The sequence below is a fragment of the Alexandromys fortis genome, unplaced genomic scaffold (genome assembly GCF_014885135.2).
Source record: "Alexandromys fortis isolate MF-2015 unplaced genomic scaffold, M_Fortis_MF-2015_v1.1 scaffold_56, whole genome shotgun sequence".
Taxonomy (NCBI): domain Eukaryota; kingdom Metazoa; phylum Chordata; class Mammalia; order Rodentia; family Cricetidae; genus Alexandromys; species Alexandromys fortis.
The window spans coordinates 2,230,308-2,238,287 of NW_026067935.1; positions in this window are offsets into that span (position 1 = coordinate 2,230,308).

A 7,980-nucleotide genomic window follows, 5' to 3' on the forward strand; every position below is an offset into this window, starting at 1 on the left:
AGAGAGACACAGAGAGAGACCAGAGAGAGAGGAGTTTCTTTTTTTAACGGTGTGACCCTGGTAGTTCAAACACATTCCTAGGAGGGCCCACTCCCAAGAGCAGTTAGGTAACACAAACTAGGAAGAAGGAGGAGGAGGAAGGCAGGGAGGAAGAGGAAGATGATGATGATGAGGTGGTAGAGAAAGCTAGGTGGATAGGAAGGGAAGGGTGGAGGAGGGTGGCTCTTGGGGGGAGGAGCGAATATGATGAAAACATTATATGGAATTTTAAATTAATAAAAATGGTATTTAAGAGGAGGGGAGAGGGACCGCATGAGTACCATGGGTTTTTATTTTCTGAAACAGGGTCTCACATAGCCCAGGCTGACCTTGAACTCACTGAAGATGACTTGAACTTCTGATGCTCCTGTATTCTCCCAAGGGCTGGGCTTACAGGTCCACCATGCCCTGAACCCTTTGTGGTATAGGATCTGTCCATAAACTTCAAGACACATCACTTTTGACAGCTGAAGACCCTCACTCTCTTGGTGCCCATCCCCAGTCTTACAGAGATTTTAAGTTGTGTCTGTGAGTGCCTGTGTTGCTTCCTCTGGCTTATACCACAGTATTTTACAATTATTTCCATAGCTGCTTACATTATGCAGATTAAATGTCCTTAAATTTATTTTTGTATGTGGTGTATGCATGCATGTTTGTGTGTGTGCCTGAGCCATGACACAAGAGTGTGGGTCAGAGGATAATCACAAAGGTCAGTTCTTGCCTTCCACCATGGGGGTTCTGGGAATCAAAACCAGGTTGCCAGCCTCGGTAACAATCAGCTTTATCTACTGAGCCATCTTGCCTGCCCTCCACCTGAAAATGATCCATTCCGCTAGTCTAGCTGCAGGCCAACCTCAGGGATCCACCCATTTCTACCTCCTAGTGCTGGGATTATGGGTGCTCTCTCTCACTCCTGGCTTTTTACATAGGTGCCAGGAATCTGAACTCAGGTCCTCACGCTTGCATGGCAAAGCCTTATAGGGGTACAATCATAGCCCCAGGTCTTAAATATCTTTCAGTACAGCTATCCATAGCATAGGTGACCTTCAAATAACTGTTTCTAGGGGGCCATTGACTTCATGAGTCAAGGCAATTGAAGAATAGAGACCAGAGGAGAGAAAGAAGGAACCAGAACTCCCTCTTAGCTCTTAGCAGCTGTTTGACCTTTAGGCTGTGGTCATGTGTGAGTCTGTTTCCCTGCCTGTCAACAAAAACCTTTGTCTGAGTTCCAAGTTGCAGTAAAGCTTCCCATGATAAAGACACCAAGGGCACACTGGTTCAGTTCCTGCCTGGTCCCAATGAGGCTTGGAGACTGCTTCTGTACAAGGAAATATGGAAAGGGCAAGCTGGCTACTTCCTGGAGAGGCTCATCACACCTCTAGGAAGCTCTCCTAGTGGGCGGTTCTCCTCTTACCCAGAACCTGGTAGAACCATGGTTCGTCCACTGAGTGGGGGAATCTCAGAAGATGGGGAGCTAATCCCCTAGGACAGCAGCTGGCAGCACAGTCCTGCTATCTGTGCCCACCAGACTCTGAGAATAAGACTCCCACAAATGCCACAGTCGGAATCCCTGTCTGAACTATCCACATTGACTCATGCAATCAGAGTCTCCTAGCACCACGGTGTAAACCCTTCAACTTCCTCTGCCAAGAACACAGCTGTGCATGGCAGTCTGGGAGACCAGAAAATTCACTTTGCTGTGTTATTACTCTTCTGCTAATGTAATAAAACACCATGACCAAGGTAACCTATGGGAGAAAGGACTTATTTAGACTTACAGTTGCAGTGTGGCTAGAGTCCATCGCCGTCCTAGTGGGGAGCCATGACAGCAAGCAGGCATGGCGCCTGTAGCCGTAAGCTGACAGCTCACATCTCAAACCACAGCCCAAAGCAGAGGGAGCAACTGGAAATGACACGGTCTTTAAACTCTGACAGCCCGCCTGAGTGACATCTTTCAGTAAGATCGTACAGCCTGAGCCGTCTCCAAACAGCGCCACCAACTGGAGACCAGGTGTTCAAATACCTGGGAGGCAGTCTCATTCAAACTGTGTTTGGTAAAGATGCAACTATCTAACGAGCTAGGAGACTGCAGGGAGGGGGGATGGGGTGAAGCAGGGTCTGCTCACCTTTGCCATTTGTAAATCTCTTTGTTTCTGGAAAGCTACGAGTCCTTCTTCAAGTTTTGGTTCTGACGTTTTTGAATTTTAAACCACTCATAGACCCTAAGGGGAGAGTCTGGCTCTACAATTGTGACACGCTGGCTGAGAACTAGGTACCTGGATGTAGACTGGTGTGGACGTTGTTCACAAATGAGTTACAATTTCGATTAGAAATGTCCTCCCAACAGTTTAGGTATTGAAGGCCCTGTCTGCAGGGGCATCTGTGTTCAGAGAGGGGAAGGGAATGAATTGTGGGGGCTCTGTCCTCTTCAGTGGAATAAATCCCCGACAGGGTTGTTGCTGGGTAACTGTTGGGAAGTGGTGGAAACGACAGGGGGCAGAATTTGGGTTGAAACATTGGAAGGGTGGGTGTGAAGGCTATACCTTATTCCTGTCCCCTTCTTCTGTCTCTCTTGACTTCCTGTCCACAGTGAGGTAGGTGAGCAGTCCTGCCCCACGATACCCTACAGTCCATCAAGTTCTGTCGTACCACTGTCTGGAAGCAAGGAGTCATTGGATCGTGGATGGAAATCTCTGAAACTGTGAGCTAAAATAAAACTTTTTTTTTTTTTTTTCCGAGACAGGGATTCTCTATGTAACAGGCTGTTCAGGAACTTGCTCTGTAGACCAGGCTGGCCTTGAACTCATAGATATCAGCTTGCCTCTGCCTCCCTGATGCTGGGATTAAAGGTGTGCCTCCCCCCACTACTGCCTGGCAAGACTTTTCTTTTTAGGTTCTTATCTTCAGGTATTTTGCCATGGGGACAGTTGACTAACACATTTGACTCATTCTGGGCTCAGGTTTTCGGACATGACTTTGGAGGATCGAGTGCTCTAGGCCATCCAATGAGGTGGGGGGAGCGGGGTGGGGGTGAATAAAATATAATGAAGTCTACTCCCAGTTTCCATTAGAACAGGGTAAAAACACATGGCTTTTACATTTGGCCTAAGATGGCGCCTTTGAAAGAATCTACCTACCAACTTTCCGCAGTAACAGAGAAAATAGCTTGGGAGGCATTTCTGAACGGCTTGGAGTGATATGTATGATATATGCCTATGAATGTGCATAAAAATCAGGATTAAAAACAAAACTTCAAGCGTGACTTTGAAAAGAAATGGAAAAAGTGTACACTAGAAAGCTCCCAATTCAATGAAGCGTTGTATTATTCATGGACAGCGGGAAGGCAGGCACCGTCAGAACAGGGGAGTTCACAGACGCCCCGAAACGTCCAATTTCCCTCTCACCCAAATGGCGGCGGCGTCAGGAAACCGGGATCCGTACCGCGCAGCGATGCTCGGAGAAGTGAACCTGGGCCAGGTTACGCCAATAATTGCCAGCCCCCCAGGACACAAGCTCAGAAATTTTTGTATGTTCTCCGGAGACAAAAAATGAGTGATCATCAAAGGCTCCGGCGCTCAGCGGGACTGTCATGAGCCCGAAGTTACAACTCAGACATGCAACAGAAAATATCACCCGCACCTCTCCCGCGCTTCGTCTGTAGTAATTAAAAACTCGATCCCTGCTGTTTTATCATCTCATTAGCAACGGGGGCACCAGACTTTTATCCTTGTTTGTCGGGAATCAAACATACCAGAGGAACTCTGATTATAAATTGATGAAGGTGAAGTTAAAACTTTTCAATAAGAGAAGTGACTGTTCGCTGTGGGTTTTTTTTTTTTTTAAAGCTGATTAAAGGGATCTATTTCGCACCCCCTCTCCCTCTATCACAGTCATGTCCCCGTCCTGCCCAGAGTGGTGGAGGTCAGCTCCAGACTGCGACCCTGCCACGCATGGTATAAAGGGGACTTGCTTTGTTCTCCCTTGATGTAAAACAAATACAGGCCCTAAAGAAAAAAAAAATTATCTTCTGAAATCACAGATACAAAGAGATCCACCCTTTCCGAGGCTTTTTAATGAAGTCAGAATACCTTTGACCTTCTCAGTGACACGCATTTGATGTCTTTTAATCAGGGTGCTGGGCTGGCCCCAACTTGTACAGCCAGGCGAGTTTTCTGCTTATTTTTCTAACTTGTCTTTTACTGAGCTTAGGTGAAGAGCTAAGGAGGGGGACAGCTATTTTCAGTGTTTGTTTCCAAAATGACACTGTCTTCCAGAATTTATATTATCCAAAGAATGGCAATGCCATGCCCCGGATGGGCACTTGGGCCCCGTTCTAATCTGTGTTTCAGAAAGCCGAGGCTGTTTCGAGCAAAAGTAAGCAGGGATGGGCTGGCCGTGTATTGCATTTTACTTCAATGTCTCACTCAGAAGTGAGAGGTGGCTTTTGTTTTCACAGCATCTTGACAGGGGCATACTATGTGTCCTGCTCACTGACAGGCACCGGGGACCACAGAGCGGTTGGAAGAATGTTGCTTGCAATGACTGAAGAGACAAACCTGGAAACAAAACAAAATAAAAAGGTAACAAAAGCCATACCTGCCTCACCTCAGCACTGTGACATTTAGAGTGGGTAAGTCTCTATGAGCGCTGTCCTGACCTCTGTCCACCTCATGCCTGGAGCCCCCATTCCCACGCCTGCCCTAATTGCAATGAACAACAACGTGTCCAGGTGTCGCCAAGTGTCATTGCAACTCAAAAACGGTAGCTGAGAATGACCGGAAAGTTGTGTGATCCAGGCACATAGCCCCGAACTGGTAGACGGTCCTAAGAAACCTGAACAAAATATCCTAACTAGATAGGAAACTGTTTCCTCCTGAGTGCCCTCTTCGCCTGTCTCCTCCAGTGCTGTGTTATGGATGTGCGCATGCACGCGTGCGTGTGTGTTGCCTCCTCCAACCCAACATTCAAACAAATGAATAAATAATGCAAGCTGGAGCCTTCACTGAGATAAATAAGCAGAGAACTAAATTCAATAATAAATCACCCAACTGCATGAATGGTTTTTGCCGAGATGTTAATACAAGACACCTTACAAGCACTGGGCCTTCTAAACAAATTAAATACATATGTAACTGCCTCCGGTGGCCCCGGCTTAGAATTAATCAGAGCCGTTACAGCTGAAGCCCGAAGTGAGTTTGTGGGGGGTAGGTTTAGGGGTGTTTCAGGTTTTATCTTTATGAGCCATGCCAGGAGAGCATGGATGCTTCATCCCGTCTGGAAAATTAAAGGTTTCATGAGCTTCAAGGGCCCCATGAAGTCGAAGCCAGCACCGCACAGAGGGAACAAAGATGCCTGAACTGCTGGGAGGGTCAGAGTGTATCCTGGTTTGTGGTACTGGTGTTTGCTCTGCCAGGCAACGAGAAAGCTGTCCCAGGGTGGGATGGGGGAACATGCAACTGTATCTGGCAAAGGGTGTGTCTGATGTCCCATACGATCATGAAATGGTACTTGGGAAGCTCGGCGTGCCACTGTCTTGCTCCTTCGTCCCTAACCAGCTCCCTGGCAACAGCAGGCATCTCTGATCAGGGCCGGCTGCTGCATCCTTTTGGAAGATTTAAACACATATAACACAGACTGGAGGGAAGCCTGGTGTGGTAAGGTCAGCCTGGAGCAGGGAAGCTTGGCTTTGCCAAGTTTAGTAGGGCAACCTTGGCAGCAGGGTTCATTCCGCGTAGCCGTGCTGACTCACCCCTGAAGCAAGAAGAGCAGAGGAGGAGATGATGCCACTAGGAACTTATACCATATCACGGCTCCCAAGATGCCCACCTAGAGGAAGACCGCAACCCTCCTGGTGCGAGGGTTTGCGAATAGCTTATTTAACAACACTGTTGAGGGCTGCAAATGTAGCTGAGTTAGGGCAGCGCTTGCACAAGGAAGGCCCTGGTTTTATTTCCAGCACAAACCAAGTACAGCGGAGCACACTCGTCAGACCAGAACTTGAGGGGTTGAAGCAGGAGGATCGGAAGTTCAGCATCACCCTCAGCTACATAGTGAGTTTGGGGGCTAGCCTGTGCTACATGGAAACTTGTCTTAAAGAAAAACATATGGAACACAACAGGGGCTGGGGAGATGACTCGGTGGTTAAGAGCGCTTGGTGCTTTTGCTGAGAACCTGGGTTCTGAGTTACCAGCTCCCATACAGTGGCTTATAACCTTTTGTAACTCCAGTTCCAGGAAATCAGATACCCTCTTCTGGCCTCTGTAGAAACTGCACATTATGGTATATAGACATACATACAGGCAAAACACACACACAGACACATACACAATAAAAACAAATAAGCCTTTTAAAAAGACTGAGAATTCATTATTATGTCCAGACACTTTACTCCACAGGAAATATGACCTTGTTTATTTTTACAAGATTCTGTGGCCTTTCCCCTCAATTTTGTGGATGTTTGGCTTCAAATTCTTATAAAATTCAAGTGTTATACAGAGATTAGAAATGCTGAATATTAGGAATAATAGAAGCAAGGCCTAAAAAGCTTCACAGAGATGAGGAGGTGCATGAGGTACTACGATGAATGTGACATTTGATCTTGAAGGAAACCTGAGGATGCTTTTGCTGTGTTCCTTGGGAAAACGGTGGCCTGCAAGCTACCAGGAATGTGGCCAAAGAGCAGGAAGTTGGAAGCAAAGCAAGCTCACGCATGTTGGGGGTGGCTGTGGAAACCTGTGGCTTAGGTCTCTAGTGGACATCTGAGGTTTGCACACACACACACACACACACACACACACACACACACACACACCTGGACCATCAGCAGCTTTCTGTGGACACCCAGGACTCATTGCTGAAGAAGCAGCTCATGAGTCCAATACTGAGTTCAGATTTATATGCCCCACTCTATCAATTGCATTTAAAAAAGTTTTTGTGTAATTTTTCAATTGTGTTTACATGCACTCACTTGTGCGTGCACGTGTAACACACATGCGGTCAGCTCTAAGGAGTTCATTGTAGTGCCCCCCCCCACACAAGTTTTTTCAGTTTTTCAAGACAGGGTTTCTCTGTGTAGCCCTGGCTGTCCTGGAACTCACTCTGTAGAACAGGCTTGCCTCCAGCTTCTAGAGACCTGCCTGCCTCTGCCTCCTGAGTGCTAGGATTAAAGATGGCGCACCACCACTACCTGGTTCATTTTATTCTTCCATGGTGGGTTCCTGAGAGACAAACTCAGGACATCTCGGGGCTGGAGAGATGGCTCAACAGTTAAAATCACTGTTCTTTCAGAGGGTCAGAGTTCAAGTCCCAGCACCCAAATCAAGCAGCTTTCAACCACCTATAACTCCAGCTCCAGGGGATCCAATACTTCTAGCTCCCACAGTCACCTGTGCGCATGAGCACATATCACCCCCTCCCCCATCAATGAAAAGAGTAAATTCTTAGGAAAAACCCTGAGGTTATGAAGACTTGGCAGCAAGCTCCTCCACCTGCTGAGCCATCTTGCCACGCTTGCTGCCAAGTTTTCATTTGTTTGTTTTTGCTGTGCTGGGGATGGCTGATACCTAGGACCCTGAGCCTGCTAGGTAAGGACTCTACGGCTGAGCTACATCCCGGAGCCGCCTTTGTACTTTCTGTTTTCAGACAGGTACTCTCTTATTAAGTTGCCCAGGCTAGCTTGAACTTACTCTGTGGCCCCAAGCAGATCTTGAATTTATAATACTCCTGCCTCAGTCTCCTGAGTAACTGGAATGACAGGTCTGGGTATGAGTTTCTGACTTTGAAACAAGCCTTATAACAGAGCTGTGTAGCATCCTATACTTTATATGAAAAATGGCTATACATCTGCACTTACATGCACTGGGTCTTTTCAGCTGCCTCTGTGTTATCACAGCATTTCATGGACGGGCAGGGAGACCTTCAAGCTGAAGAAGGAGGGGCTTA